The sequence below is a fragment of the Hermetia illucens genome, chromosome 5 (genome assembly GCF_905115235.1).
Source record: "Hermetia illucens chromosome 5, iHerIll2.2.curated.20191125, whole genome shotgun sequence".
Classification (NCBI taxonomy): Eukaryota; Metazoa; Arthropoda; class Insecta; order Diptera; family Stratiomyidae; genus Hermetia; species Hermetia illucens.
Genome location: NC_051853.1, coordinates 75,456,910 through 75,473,222, shown reverse-complemented (window position 1 = coordinate 75,473,222; position 16,313 = coordinate 75,456,910). Strand labels below are relative to the sequence as shown.

Sequence of the window (16,313 nt, the reverse complement as noted above, 5' to 3'; positions counted from 1 at the left end):
ATACTAATTTTCATGTATATGCAACTGCCGGGCCAATGTTGATAACACCCAAAAAGAGAAATGCACTTCAAACTGATGGTTTTCCGCTTCCTCGTTGCTTTCATTGAACGTGGTATTTGTTCCTGTGTTAGTGTTGATAAATCTTGGTGGCTGCAAACCTTAAAGCTTACCCTTTACTCGGTGTGAACTCAAAAAATACTGCCAATTTGAAAAATTATATAAAAACGTCTCGAGAAAACAAAGTGCAATGTTTCCCACATAACTTTTCAGTTCAATTTTAATCAGTTTTTTCTTCATAACCTCTTCATTGCAAATGAGGTAAATGAAAATCCGAGTCCGACGTGAAAATTACGTGGTCCTTGCTATTAACCTTTAAACTTTACCTTTTTATTTGTGTACATAATTCATAATCAGTGTAATCCAGGAAACTGCGGTTGAAGCAAATAATCTCCTCCATTATTTTTCCTTAAGTCTAACGAACCTACAAATATAGCGCACACATCCTGCATTCGGTATCACCATCGGCTGGACCATGCTGCTACTGGAGGATAAGTGCACAATTATCAATCATGCTCCACTCAATAGTGGGATCCTTTTACGGAAATGAGACTGCCAACCTGAAACATGCTCAAGGTAACAACTAACTAAAGCAATCACTAACCACTTCAGCATATTCCCCATAGTACCTAAACAATGTATGGGAGATTTACTTACTTTAAATACCAAAATAAGCTTCTACCACTCCCAAACTGCATGGAAGATTTCCTCTGCAACGTAGGCTCGGTACAACCAAACGAAAGTGTTCGGCTCATTCTTTACCTCGAGCTTGAAGGCCTTATTAAATGTGCCTTCCCGGACCAAAGCTTTGTTTTCCCATATACTATTGCAAATTTCCAGAAGCTTTTCTTTGGCTAGTGCTGGTGCCTCTATTATCTCCGGAATCTTGTATTACTACCTTACCGAGCAAATAACTTTCAAATGTAGCCGAGATTAATCTATGGAATCACAGTAATATATACTATAGTTTTGAGTGGCCCATCACAACCCTCTTGAGGTCCATTCAAGCGGCATCTTTATAGATTTGTTCCCTTCGTCTTAGTTAGTTTTATCTACTATCCTCTGGGCAAGCATTTGGCTCAATGATGACCCGAGCACAGATTCAGGAAGCCACTATTCCCCCAGCAGATGCATATTAATTTCTACATCATCTTAGCTTTGAGTCACATGTTATGTACCAGCGCAGTACTAACCAATGTTAGTCTTCCAGCTGATCCAGATACTTTTTTTTATATGCAATCCCATGTCATCTGGCCACTGTACGCTCATGTTGTCACCAGTCTAATATGGGTGGCGCACATTATTGCAAAAATTCTCATAGGATGCACTTGGAAAGAGATCGGCAAATACAAATCCTGAGTAACTCCATCCAGTTGGCATCAAGTTAACTTTATTTGTCCGTTTCAACTAACATCTATCTGAGCATTTGATGCTCGCTATTATGTACATTCTCCTTTCTTTCGTACGATACGGATATGAGGTCTTGTCGCAATCCTTGACAATATTCCATTTATACCCATACGTATACAGTATGGACCAATCAATACTCTGTTGAATATTTTCGCGAGATATTCATACATAAGCAAGATAGTATAGAGATGAACACAGCTCCTCTATTCTATTTAAAAAAAATCAATTTTTTTGAAAGTCTCTATTCCGGATCACTGAAAAAACTCCGGACTCGGGGGAAATCCGCCCTCCCCATCCCTTCTAAGAACTACAAAAACATCTAGGAAGGATAGAAAAAAACACGAATGGGCGATAAAATGATTCTAAGAGAGAATCGGTCCGAACAAACTCCAAACTTGGGAAAGAGAGAACGAAAAGCTAGTTGAAAATTATTACTGCTCCTTCTTCGTAATGTTCCAATCCGTTTCAAACTTCGGCTCCCAGAGTACACTTTCTTCAATTTCCTTCTTTCAATATTTACATCAGCCAGTTCTTTACTAATATTTGTAACGCACTTTCGGCGTTGGCGGCACCCTCCCAACATTTTTTCGCCTTGTCGACCCGTCTATCACCATCGACTTTTCCCTCAAATTTCCGTTGGATATCCTCGATTTGTCAGTTCATTGAATATGGCCAGCCCACTGCATCTTTCAGAACTTCAGCTTCTTGAAGACTTCTTGTTCATTTTAGATATTTTATTCGCAAGCTGTCTTCCTTCTATATTGAACACTTAGCTTGGGTCCAGTGATAGCCAACTTCCCAAATATGAGCATTCTCTAAGGCTTAGTAATTGTAGTTATAATCTGTTTCCTTGGTAATTCGTGATTTTAGTTATACTGTCGTTAACCTGCAGTGTATTACTAAGGTTCCTTTTGCTCCAAGGAACAAGCTCTACAAACACGTAAGTTTATTTAAATAGTAACGTGCTTCTAATGTTCACAGAAAGAGCCACATTGAGAGCTAGCGCACATTGAACGCGGCCAGGCGTTCTGAGTTCTGCGTCCTTTGTAATATGGGCTGTCTTCCGCGGTGAAAATCCATGTTACAAAGAGCACAGAAATTACATCACGCTGTAGATGAAGTAGCTCTGAAGCCTATCTTCATACTTGAGATTGATCTGAATTGAGAATGGATCAATCAATCAATCCAATTCGAACCTGTGTTGCTGAGTCCGGCACTATTGATTTTATAAAAGGGACTAGCCTTCCTAAATGCTAAACTGAAGCATAACTTTGTATAATATGCTTGGACCAACATTTCATCTACTTCTTTAAAATGTATATTCAGTGGATTTCGACAATTAGCCCCGTGAACTTCTCGACCACTTCACAGTGAAGCATTAATTTGTGATAAAAAGATCAGTGAAAGCTCCTTACAATTACCGCACGTTTCATTCCTGTAGATCGGTCAGACGGCAACAGAAAAATATTGTTTATTTACTCTGTTCTTAAGGTCAATTGATCAAACCCTTTGGACGAAGGCAAAACCTTTTATAGCTCTCAAATATAGATATGACCAACAGCCAACGCTTCAAGTGATTCACATGCTCTGCTCAAAAATATAGGTAGATAGGTCTGAGGTGAACTCACTGTACCAATCGCACCATCTATCGATTTTCTAATTTGAAGTATATGCAGTATCTGCCAATGTAGCTTATATCTTCTTTTCCTATGATTCTGCAGATATTACTCTGAAGTCAGTTCTCACATTCTGATTTGTAGCAGTAGATCCCTTTAATTATCAGGGGTCAAACCCAGGTATGAGTACTGTATGGTCCTGGAGTGAAAATTATACTGGCCCTCCTTTTTTTCATTGAAGTGTCTATTCCGGCCCCCGGAAAAAACTCCAGACCGGGAGAAATGCTCCCTTGCCCCCCCATCCCGATAGAAGGCTATACTCTTAACTTATTTTGCACAGAGAAACTAAAAAGAGAGTTCTATAAATAAAAAACTGCTAGGACTTTGGCAATTATAGTTTTTCCGCCTTCTCCGTGTCTTTGAAATTTCATATGAATACTCCGGAAAGATATTCTATCATGAAAGTGATGATTCGTTAGGTTGCACAGAGGAAGTAAAAAATTATGACGAATCTGCAAATGAATGCAGTCATGACATTGAAAATGTGGAAATATTTACCCTTTACCTTGAACATGTTTCCTGAAATTCTTTGTAACCGAAAATACCATATATTTTGATCCCACTCGAGCTATAAAGATCAAATATCAAAGGAAGGATTGTTACTTTTAATCCCTTCAAACAAAGATCGTTAGCGCGTGTCTCCCAGAGCTTACGAAGTCTGCAATGCATTTGTTGCATTGCATTAGTCTTATCTGTTTACACGAAGTCATGTAAACTGCAGTTGCGTCGGCGAGTAACTGTCTTTTCACATCAAATTAACCGGGATCCACCTCCACACCGAGCCACCATTCAAAAAAGATAGCTTTCTATTCCCCAAAGTTTCAAAATTAGATTTGAATTCACCCTGTGCCATGCAGCGACCCGGCACTGCAAGAATTTTATTTTGACGAAAAGATTAGTGTTGCGCTTAAAAATGTCTGAGAATTTTTTATTATCTATTTGTTTTTTGCTTTAGTTAATTTTTTCCTTTTCCCCGGTCCATATGTGATTTAGTGCGGCGTATCTACAACTTTTTCTTGGATTCCCATCTTTGACGATATTCGTGTTGTTGGAATGGTCTGGTCACGACATTATGTGCACAAGTTTATATTTTTACTTTCCCCAGACGCAAGGTCATATGTTCAAGCCGAAAAGCTATCATGCATCTAGCGCTAGACTTGGCAGTTAGTTAGTTTCGCCGCCACCCTCCCCAAAGGTTAATTCCGGGCAATAATCGACAGACAAGACGCACAAACCAGACATTAGAAAAAAAATTACTTTATCATTTCGTAAAATTGTTGCTATTTGAATAGAATTATTCTATGTGGTAAGTAGTGCTGTTATTTGAAAAAAATGCACATGCTTAGAGGAGGTGAGATGAGGTCTGTGTTTACTTTGGGCTTAGTGAAGTGGCAAAATATTTCAGATTAGCTTTAGCAGATTTAAATTCGGGCCCACTTTTGTGTTTATTTATGGAGAAGCTGCTCTGATGGATACCATCTGTAGAATTCCGTATTCTGTTCTGCAGTATCGGAAGTAAAGATCTTGTTCTGGATGAAATTGTTGTATTTAAGTTGGAATATGATAACGAAAAATTAGAGATACTGTGGAATAATGCCTTATGAAAATCTTTCTCCTGTTTTTATATAAACTTCAGATGAAAAAACAGCCTGTCTAGGACCTGGTGTATTACCTCATCCACTAAAACCTAATGTGACTTCATAATGATCATATACCAACTCTTAGGAACTTGCGCATAACTTCTAAGTCAAGTAGCTTCCGAATATTTCCAAAACCCTAACCAAATCTGCAAAGAATATGAAACCATCGTTCTCAAAATTGTGAGAATTATGAAGACTCATCTTTTAGATAAAATTAGGATGAATCACCCGCTAGACGGTAAATTTACTGAGCCGTTGAAAGTTATAGTCAATCGCAAGATAGACGAAACAATTTGCCTCGTTCAGATTTATTTATTTATTTAATGGACCAATACGATACAAGGTAGAATTTTCAAGTTCAAATTGTTCTCAGATGAAGAAGAAAATAAATAATTTATTCTACGCTCTAAACTAGAAGGTTAGGCAGGAACGACTTTGTAAGGCATTCTAAGATCGGGATAGTCTGGCGATCGGGGAGTGAACGTAGCGACCAAACTTCCCCAGAGAGCTTCGAAAGTGTGTGTGCTTGGTATATTACAAGAAGCTAGCCAGAAGATACCACCTAAAAAGGCAGAACTGTCCATTAGGGTCGGCGTGGTTGCAGGGAAGAGTGATTGACAGCCCGGAATCGGCAGAATGAAAGTAATAGCGGATGGAAGGTCAAATCAGTAAGGAATACTCAAGAATGCTTCCATCGGACGAGTTGAAAGCTTTCAAAGAGTGCTGGATTGAAGTGAAGAGAAACACTTGATAAAAGCAGATATTTTGGGGCACAGACGATGATGTCCACGATGTGAGGTTATAAAAGAAAGGTTATTGCCGAAGTTTGCCCCTCGGAAGTGATAGAGATTGTCCACTAGTATAAGTAAAGAGAGAAAAGTTCAGCGGGAATGAAGCAACAATTTTAAAGTCATCCGCGTAGAGTAAAAAGTACGGAAAAGGACAGGCCTTTGATACAAAATGGAATGGACCTAATATAGAACCTTCGGAAACTTCAGGGAAAGGAAGGAACAGATGCGACAAGCAATCATTAAAAATTATACTGATCGGTCAGCAAATGAGTATAAGGGTAGTGGGCAATTGAGCAAAGAGAATTTTGATGTGGGGAGTGTTTTGGTTGACTAGATCAAAGATTTTAAAGAAATGGATATAAATAATGTGTGATTCCTTCTGCGAATTAAAACCTTTAGCAGTTAAGTTAGAGACACTTATCTATGCTGCTCTTTTGTTGTGAGGTGGCCGAACCAATCGTTGACGTATCTTTCGGAGATACTGGAAAAAAAGAGAGATATGTAAGATAGACTGACTAACATGGGACAACCACTTTTGGAGATAGTGTTGATGAGGACTTTTCGTAACTTTTGTTGAAAATCGGACTTAAGAAGGGGAGGGGAGATTTATTATTTAATAATAATAATAAAATAAAGTGTAGTTAGGATGATCAGAAGAATTTAAGTTCGGTTTTGTTGACCGTTAATGCGGAAGATCATTGATCAGTCAGGCTCGTTGCTTGTTCTGTATCGTACCTTGGAAAAGGTTTATTAATACTTACTTGGTTAAACCTATAGACACCCTCCTAAATTGCAAGTTATTCATTTGGGTTGACAAGCAGCATTTCACATTGCAAATAGATTAGCACTTCGAAAAAGATGAAACCATGTCTCTGTAAGTATTTTTAGGATCATAGGTGTTCATACAGATGTGGGTGCGGGAAGGGAAAGATCGAACTAGAGAACTGAAAAGAAGTGAAAAATCCCTGAAATTGGAGATTAGACCTACATGTACGAAAGTAAAAGTGATATTAGGGCGAAGCGAAACACAACAGTGCTATGATAACTAAAAGAATATCGGAAAAGGGATGGAGGACTCGAGTAAATTCACGGGATTACTATTATATTTTGCGTAATAATAATTAGTAAAGACAAGCTAAAGTCATTCAAAAGATGTAACATTGAATTATCCCTACCATATCCGTGAGCACCTCGTTGCCTGATGCTTTCCATCGCTCACTAATGACGGCTGTGGTACCTTTTGATGTTCAGACTAATAATAGGATGCCTTTATTACTAATATAAGCCAATCTTCTTGCTTATCGGAGACGCTCTAGTGCCTCCAGGAAGTACTACTCGGAGATATAAACCGTCGTTTCCCTTATTCGATTGCAGCATTATTGATAGTCCACTGTTTCACTTCATTCGCTCAGTCGGTCTATTCTTTGTTCTATGGCCTTGCGTTAAAGTTCTATGTGAGTTATAAGGACCGTCTGAATGCAACCTCCAAATGCACCAGGGTTAAGATATGCAAATTTTATTTAATGACATTTGAAGGACCGAAGAACTAAGATTCTACCTGATCCTGTCAAACTGGGTGGAAAAAAGGCGATCAACCACGACTCAACGGGCACTTCGGTATGGCTGGACTTAACTGCTTAACTGGCTTTGAACCAAAAGTATTCAATTTTCTGAAACCTCCAGCCCCTTTCGAAATTCACCGATCATCTTGTCGGTATACATACAATTTGATAATCTAATATTTTTAATAAGATGCTATAAGACGTAGGAAGTGATGACAAACCCGTTTTACACCCACTTTTTTAGGGATAAACGACTTTTTAAGCCAATCTCACGGCATTTGTTTATGATCCCAAATGTTACGGACCAGATAGTAGGTGGCACTTCCAGTTCGCTGTCGTTGACTAATGAGTTTGGCTAAAATGCGTGACAATCTGGTCAGCATTTAGGGCTCAACATAGGTATATCACTTGGCTTTGGGCAGTATTTCCTGGAGCAATTGAAGAGCTCTTCAAAATACGACACCCTTCGCTTCTGCGTTGCTTTGTCGTCACCTCTGCCATCTTTCCTTCTACAGGGTGTCATTTTGGATAAGCACCTTTACCTCCTTCTTCACCAATTTATAGGCTTGTTTTTAGTAAATAATCGTCAGTTTTCTTCAGTTCAATGTTAAAACGATTTCTCTTTTTGTCTTATTATTCATTTACTATTCATCTGAAATTGTCATGATTCTTTTTTCCTTCCATTTCGATCAAAGTGGAACTAGTCGTTTATTCTGTGCTCGGATTCAGACCCAATGATTTCGTCGCCAACTCGATCGTGCTCATTTGGTTTTATACATTTGCCTCGTTTCAAATGGCAAGCAAGTTCGAATGAATGAACCACTTATAAATAAAGTAAATAAATGTGCAGGTGATGCATGTAATATTGCCGCCCCCACCCAAATATTACCAAATATTACAAGATCACCTACTATCACTGCATTACCTAATATCACCCCATTACCTAGCATCACCGCATTACTTAACATCACCACATTACCAAGCATCACTGCCTCATCGAAGTAATGATAATATTACTTCTATAAGTAATGTTTTGTAAGGAGATATTACATTAAAAAACATCACCTAACATCAACGCTCTTCATAGTGCAAGTGGCGACCGCAGTTGTCGAATGGCGAGCGGATATCGGCGCCGAACAGCGATGTTAAATCCCTGTTCACCCTTACAAATCGATGTCGCTGCAACTGCCTGTCTCCTGGGACAGTGTCCGGCACTTGTGCAAAGTAGGTCGATACATCTGGGAGAACACTTAATACCAGATGCAAAGCTGAAACTTCTGGAAGTGGGGAACATACTAAAGTTCCCAACGGTTACAGGCCTGCTTGAGATACTATGATCAACAGGTACACTACAACCAGTAAAAGGGGCACAATATTTCTTCAAGGACGCGGTGCAACTTTCCCTTAACAGAATAATAATAATAACTGCCTGTCTTCACCATAAAAGAAAAGGGACAATTTTAACGATGAACGGTGTCGTAGCGGAGTTGGTCGAGAATCAGGCTTTTAACCTCATTGTCCGGCGTTCGAATACCGGTCATCGTGGTTATTTGTGTTCGTCTTTGTAATACAAAGACCGCTGCTTTAGGGTTATCATATGCTAAGCAATTGAATTACAGCACGATGGGTGCCGAAAATGTTGAACCTGTTTAAAAAGAAAGAGAGTACTTCAACTTCTCGGCGCCTACTTCAACGTTAGCATGCCGAGAAATGGAACTTTTTATGGAGAATGATGTCGGTTGATGAATACTGGATTGATGATGCATACTTGAAATAAAGCGACAGTGTTATAGTGGTGGTAGTCCAATATTCGAGAACTAGAAAATCATAACTTTAATAGATTATTTGAAACAAGGAGCAACTATCATTGAAAGTCAGTATATTGTATAAAGTATACAGGCCTCCGTAATTTGGGTATTTTCCATTTGCGTTGTGTATTTTTCGAAAATTTACTGTAAAATCATCCACATTTAGGAGGACCACGTAGCATAGTATAAAGCCCGAGCTTAAAGGGTTGGTAGGCTATATTATATATAATAGCTGCAGGTGAAACTAGTAACTACTAACTTAATGCGATGCGTGTACTGCCTATATCTCATAAATAACATTCAGACATTTACTTTACGTTTTAAAAATATTTACTTTTTTAACTGAACTATAATTCCTGTTCATTGTCTTACTTCCATCACCACCACACTTAATTCTGTGCAGATGAAGTCTATAGCAGCAGGACAAGCACAAAGGCGGCCCCAAACATCCATGTCACAACGGGGATTTGAACTCGATTCACGATATCGAGAGACTGGCCCTCAACTAACTCTGTCATTGCCTCTTCATCGCAGCTGAGCACTGCTCAGCTCAACTCATTTGCAATGGGAAAGCTTCTGGCGTTGCAGTTAAGATCCAACAAAAAAATACATTTGTTTCCATCGGCTAAAATCACTTCGGATTTCTATTCTAACTGGTTAATGCTTCTATTGCTTTGCAAGGTTAATGCCCACATTGTGTCCCCAATAAACAGCTAACGAAAGCTCTATTTGTCAGCCTATGTAGGCTTTTTGTTCCATTGCCTCTCCATCCACCCCCAAAATTAAGGGTAGATTCTATTACGATGCACATACAACAGCCCCAAAAGTATAAAAGTCGATGCCTCTGGCTGCAGATTGTCTGCCAGTTTGTCCGTATCTGATTCTTTTCACCAGTTAGCAGCTTCAGTTGGTTCTGCTTTATATCAAGTTGTACATGCAGCAGAAAAAAATCGAAAGAAATTTACTAAAACACTCTCTCTCCCGATAATACTCTGTGTGCAATAAACAGCTCTGCTCAATCTCCTGACTAGCTTTCGTATTTCGTGAATTTTTTTTCCAACACTTTCTTTTCCCCCGCCTATGAGGAAATCTGATTCGCATGCGCATATGGAAATGTCGCATCTACGGCTAGTGGTGCATATAGAACTCATTCGTGGCAGCAAATCTCCACTAGGCCAAAACTGATATGACACGACAATTTTTTATAGTCCAAGAAAGCTATTTTTCCGCTATTTCGCGCAAACGGAGCACTATCACATATGCATGCAATAAGCTGGTATCAGTTCCCTAGAAAATGTTTTGAAAAAAGAAAATAAATGAAAGATGTAGAAGAAATCGAATTTTTCGGGAAATGTTTTATTAACGACTTTTGTATTCGATACCTGAAGAAAATCTAAATAAAATGAAGCTGGGGCCGAATTTCGGAGAAGTAAAACGCATGGAAACTGGGAGGAAATTGTATTCGAGGTATCATCCTTGCTTGGGGAAAAGTCAAGTGAAAAGTTAAGCAATAAAAATGATTCTATTAGTTTAATAAAAAATCTGTATCTAGCCGATCTGGCTGGTGGCGGCCGTAGCCATCGCCGTACTTTATTTTTGAGCATTAGATGAAGTTTTGTTGGTAGTTTGAACCCAAGGTCTAAGTGGGGTGGTGTATGTAGCTGCGCTTTTTTCGGTTACTTTATTATTACTTTTTTTCGTCAATCTTGTTTTTGTTGTTCTTTTGGAGCTTTTTTCCTACGACTACATACTACTACCACTACTACTTGTCTGTTATTAAGAAATTTTTGCAATATTTTAGTCCTCACGGTAAAAAAATTTTGAGGCTTAGTAGCAGCAGTTCTTATGCGTTTTTCTGATAATAATAATGAACCAACGCTCTTGCTGCCTCGATCGCATTTCATATATTATTTTTATAATAGTTGATTTCGGTCTTTTCTATCGGTTACGTGTTCTTCTGATTTCGGCTGAACAAAGTATCTTTTAGGTCTCATTATCTTCAGTATTGTTTGGCAACCGTTTAAAATAAATAGTAAATATCGTGTACGACTAGTGATATTTTCTCGTGTTAAAATCGTTCTAAATTGCCGGAAATGCATTTCGGTTGAACTAATGTCGCGCCGGGAAAGCAATTTTTTTCAAATTAAGTTGCATTAGTTGTTTTTTGGCCGTTAGTGATACTTCCTCTATAATCCAATGTTAATAGTTGCGGATAAATTTATAGAAATGATTAAGTCCGCCGGATAATTTTGCAGTTGCTCGCAATATAATAATGCTATTTAATCCATTAAAAGTGGGTGAATGTAAATTTTAGAGAAAAATGTATATGTGAAAAAATTTCCTTCATATAATGTATATTAATAAGTTATAGTTACGGTGAAAATTTATGCAAAGTGAGTATTATCCAATAGTTGCAATTCCGATATATATTTAGGAAACTAAGCTAAATTGCATCTTTCGAGATTTTTAACACTATTCGCTTTTTACCTAAGGGTCCTTAAAAATACAGGCTGCCTACGGTAAACCTCCTGCAAGCCTAGTTACAGTTTAGTATCTATATCAGGTGATAAAAATCTGCGTGAAAGGAGAAAATCTGCGAATTTAGAAGCTACTAACATCCCGTAAAGTGAATAAGATACCCAACAAAATAAGTAACCTTTAATTATTATTTACTTCGCGAAAACATGCATAATTGCTCAGTAAAGTTTGGTAGTAACATCAAAATTTCATAAGCGCTCAAATTGGGTAGCTTTTCTATAAAATCAAGTAAATGAGAACCCCTGAAAAACCTTGTTCAAAACAGCCTTAACTATACGCATCTTTTTTTATAAAAGTATTTCCATCTTAGCAATTCTATTGTGGGTGAGAAATTTAGGTCAAGTAAATTTCTGCTCTTTGCGCTATTTACAGAGACAATTCATGGACTTATTCCGTTCAAACAGATATTGGAATGTCAGTTTTTGCTTTTTGTGAGAATATCCCTTGATTTCTTGTTGCAAAACAACAACACTAAGTAAAACTCGAACAAATGTCTTTTATTGTATTAAAAATACTATAAAATATATTGAGTACGAAACTCCCTGATCCAAAAAGAAAATAAAGTCCATTCTTTCCTAAATACTGCCTGAGTCCTCTGAGTGTTTATACGTGAACGTATATCCAAAGTAACTTTCGTTTTTTCCGATATACTGTTCTAAACTCTAAACGATGACTCATGAGCTTAACAATTCTATTCCAAGTAAGGGACATTTTAAGAGCAATTTTAAAATTTAAAGCTCAGTTAGTATGGCGCTTGAGAAATATATTTCTTCTTATATAAGTATAATAGTTTAACGACCTCCCTCAATTAATGTCAAGTACTTTGGGGGTCTTGCCTTTGTTAGATGAAAGCCCCCATTCTACATTTTGAAATCCTCCTTTTAATAGTAAAGGTAGAAATGGGTTCAAAAAAGTACTTGCTATAAAAAATCAACGAACGCCTTCATATCCCGATTGAATTTGTGACCACAATCTGGGCTATACCGAAACTGCTGCAAGAATACCGGAGCCTACTGAATACAGGTTTAGCAATCACACCAGTGAATGCCGCAATTAAGGGTATGCTACCTGAGAGAAAATGTGCAACTCCGCACATTGAGCCCATGGGTTACTTTGACCGCAATTTAGTCATAACTGCGACCATCAGTAAGGGTTCATAGAGATGAGTGGTTTATATTGTGATAATAACCCCTTGGCAGGGAATAAACTTTAATATCTGGAAAAAAAGAACGATCTTTACCGGAAATATAGATGTAAAGCACACCGATAGTTCAGGAAGAATGGAAGTAGATGCTATGATGAATAATCTTGTATTGTTCAAGATAACTGTATAGGTAGGGAACAGAACATTTGTCGTTCTAAGAAATATAATTGAATCCATGAGACATTGTGGGTGCTTAAAAGTATTGAAACCCTTTTGAAATGCTTCGACTACTCGAGTTACGACCAAAAAACATTTAAAAGCTGATTCGCCAAGAATGTCCATGACAAACCGCTAAGACTCCTGATTCGCAGGACATTGCAAGGTTTTTTTTCTAAATGAAAAGAGATGTTTCAGATATAGAAGAAATTGGGTTGAATTAAAATCGGTACCTTAGTTATGGAGTACGACCTTGTTTTCCAATGAACCGCTTTCATAAGTGGCTACGTTAGACGCAACTTTCTATACATTTTTCACTGAACGCCGCCGATATTCCCCTAATTCTCCAGTAAATGTTGGCCTGAAAATCGTTTAAAGCTTCTGGTTTCTACAATAACGTTTTAGCATAGCCCTAAAAATAGTTTAAAAACTGTTCAAGAGTATTACCAAATTTAGTATCTGTCTGGGAAACGACACCATCATGTTGAAATCCCATGCCTTCTAAGCCTCCATTTCTAATTTACCTTAAAAGTAATTGGCAATTCAATACATCACTTCAAATTAAGGAGGGCTTATGTCGACAGATGTAATGACTGAACTAAAAAAGCGAGTATTGAACTCAAGACTTTAAGTGTGTTTTTTAAGAAACCAAAGATTTTTGGTCAGGTATGGCAGATAAATGGTCAGTTAAGACTTTACGGTTAATAATCACATTCCAATTTTAAAATGCAATTTTTTCGAAACTACTTGTGGAAACTCTGGTGCCACTATATTTTATCCAACGAAATTCTTTGAAATTCTCACGACTTATTTGAAACATATTTCTACGGTTCACAAACTATGATAATGGCTATTCATCGGGCCGTTTTTTTTAAGAAGAAGAACACCAAAATTGAAAAAAATTATGTAGACCATGATATTCTCTACACGTTAGAATACCGTTTATTTTTCTTCAAGATGAGCTGGGCACCCTCTAGCGTTGCACCCGGATGAACACCTTCCTTGGAGGTGGGTGGATAAGTTGTCATATACATCCATAATAGGTGATAATAATCGTCTGAAAAAAATTGCAACGTATGATCAAGATATTAATGAATATATGTTGAAAAGTTCATATTTGTATCTTTATTCAGTTTTAAAAAAAAAAGCCAGAAAAAAGCTAAGAAACGGCTTACACACTGAATGATCCCTTTAAAACACCTATTGCGCTCACCTGAAATGCGAAAATTTGGTTTACTTTCGAGCCCACTTAACAACTAGGTCGGCTCCCGTTTTCAATGGTCGTTTGGCTTCAGCTCTTTATTCAATAATATCTTGTACTAACATATCGCACCCTTGCCATTGCGACAAAAAAGTCAAAACCCAAAAATGCATGTTTTTAAGTTAATAAAAATAGTCGTAACTGTAAAAATTGAACTAATTGAAAAATGTATGTCGAAAGACGCATGGTCTTCATTTCAAAGAATAAGAAGCAAACATCTACCTTTGAACGAAGAGAAAATTCACTTATTGCGGTTTCTGAAAAACTAGTTTTTTGAAGTTACGCAGCTTTTGTCGCAATGGTGCGATATGTCCTTTCCCAAAATAACGCTCTTAGCAAAACGCGAAATTTGCTAAAGGATTTGAATAATTTTTAAAAGTTCTGGGAGCTTACCAAAAATCCTGTTGGAAAAACGGGATGCATCTAAAGGAAAACCCAATAGAAGTGCAGTTGATTTGCAGAAGAGAAGGCTAGAGAGCTGAAAGCGTCTCCACAAAAGAAACAATTACATCAAATTGAACGTATACAGAAACCCAGCATATACTCAGAGCACTATCGTAATGACATCAAATTACGCATATTAACGCTTTAACATTGTTAACACCGCTACGAAAAAGAAACAGAAAACAGTAGAACTAAATCACATGACAACCTTGTTTGAACAAGAAAGATGTAGCAAGGACACCAAACGAGCAAATCTTCACTCGATAGAAATAACAATCAAGTAAAGACCATGTGTTAAAAATCTTTTGTGGACCTAAAGAGCTTAAAAAATAACACGGAAAAAAATTTCCAGGTGTCTTGTCAGGATTGCCTAAATACCTACATCGGCCAAACTAAGTGTTCAGTTACCCCCAAGCCAAACAACTCTTAAATCATCCCGAAATGGTAAACGTGGTTGAAGGCAGCAAATCAGTTGTGCAATTGGACGACGTAATTAATTGTACTCGAAACCATTCATTCAGGCCATTACTGACGGCTCAGTACTTACATATTATTCAAAAGATATCATAATGCGGAGAACTGCAAAAATGGCTTAAAGAGATAAAGCATATCTTTATGAAAACGTAAGGAAGTAGAAGATTTCTTTTCCAATCCGCACCTTTTTCATCCAATTTGGTTTTCCTTGTAACCACCTACCTTGATACTGCAAATTTCAAAAATAGTATTACGTGTCGAGGAAGAAATCCGTTCCACCTTAGAATATGATTATTGTCAAGCTCGGATATGAGATGCAATCGATCGACATCAAGCATACATTGACATCTGTTCACCAAGTCCAAACAAGTATATTGAATAGTTAAGAGAACACCAGGTAATTTTTTTTTTTTTTTTTTTTTTTTTTGGAGTAGGGTAGGTGAATGCGTTTACGCACAGAGTGTTGGACTCCCGCAACAGCACGCTGGCGGACTACCAACTAAACACCTCCCTGTCATCAGAGAACTAGCCTGGAACCGTTTGACACATTACTTCGGGCTAGCCCTCCCGCTCTCCCGGCTTTGGGAGCCTTCAAGTCAGGGAATTCCTTTCACCAACGGGAGGGGAGGGGAGGAAGGGAGTTGTTAGTTCAGGGAACCCCTTACCGTCCGATCCCTCTGCCGGTCGAGTTCAATCTTCTTCGTAGTAAGAAGAGCCCGAACATAATGCGCAATACGATTCCAGCTGCCAGCGCTCTTCAGCATCTCTCTGACAATGTTGTCTGGAGAGAGCTCCCCTGTGTTTGCATAAAGCTGCTGGCGGAGGCCATCCCACCTCTCGCAAGAGAAAAAGGTGTGTTCAGCGTCATCCGGCACTCTATTGCAGAACACACAATCAGGAGATCGCGCCTTCCCAACCCTGTGCAGGTAAGACTGAAAACCTCCATGCCCACTTAGAAGTTGGGTAAGGAAGTAATCAATCTCACCGTGCTTTCTGTTCAACCACGGATCTAATTTGTCGATGAGCCGCGCAGTCCACTTGCCCCTTGGCTCATTTTGCCAAGAAACTTGCCACTTGTTAAGGGTGCGTTGACGTTCTTCACGGGCAACCACTTCTCTTAAGTTTTCGCCCTTACGGCGGTAGATAGCTTTGCGCTCCTTGGCAAGGAGGGCAACGGGGATCACTCCCGCAATCACCATCACAGCCGGTTCGGAGACAGTGCGATAAGCAGACGCCACTCGCAAAGCTCCCCGCCTCTGCACTTGAGCTAGGCGTTTACGATGCACCTCCTT

General features: G+C 38.4%; 1 protein-coding gene across 7 annotated transcripts in view; it reads left to right on the top strand.

Annotated features, from left to right (window-relative positions):
• Window positions 1–16,313, top strand: part of LOC119658257 (broad-complex core protein isoforms 1/2/3/4/5) — a 159,848-nt gene that overhangs the window by 54,182 nt on the left and 89,353 nt on the right. The window contains exon 1 of one of the 7 annotated variants that reach the window (XM_038065545.1): window positions 10,673–11,337. The exons of the other annotated variants lie outside the window; for them this stretch is intronic. The gene's annotated coding sequence lies outside the window, so the exon portion shown is untranslated. Of the gene's footprint in view, window positions 1–10,672; window positions 11,338–16,313 lie in introns of those variants that run through there. 7 annotated transcript variants of the gene reach the window in all.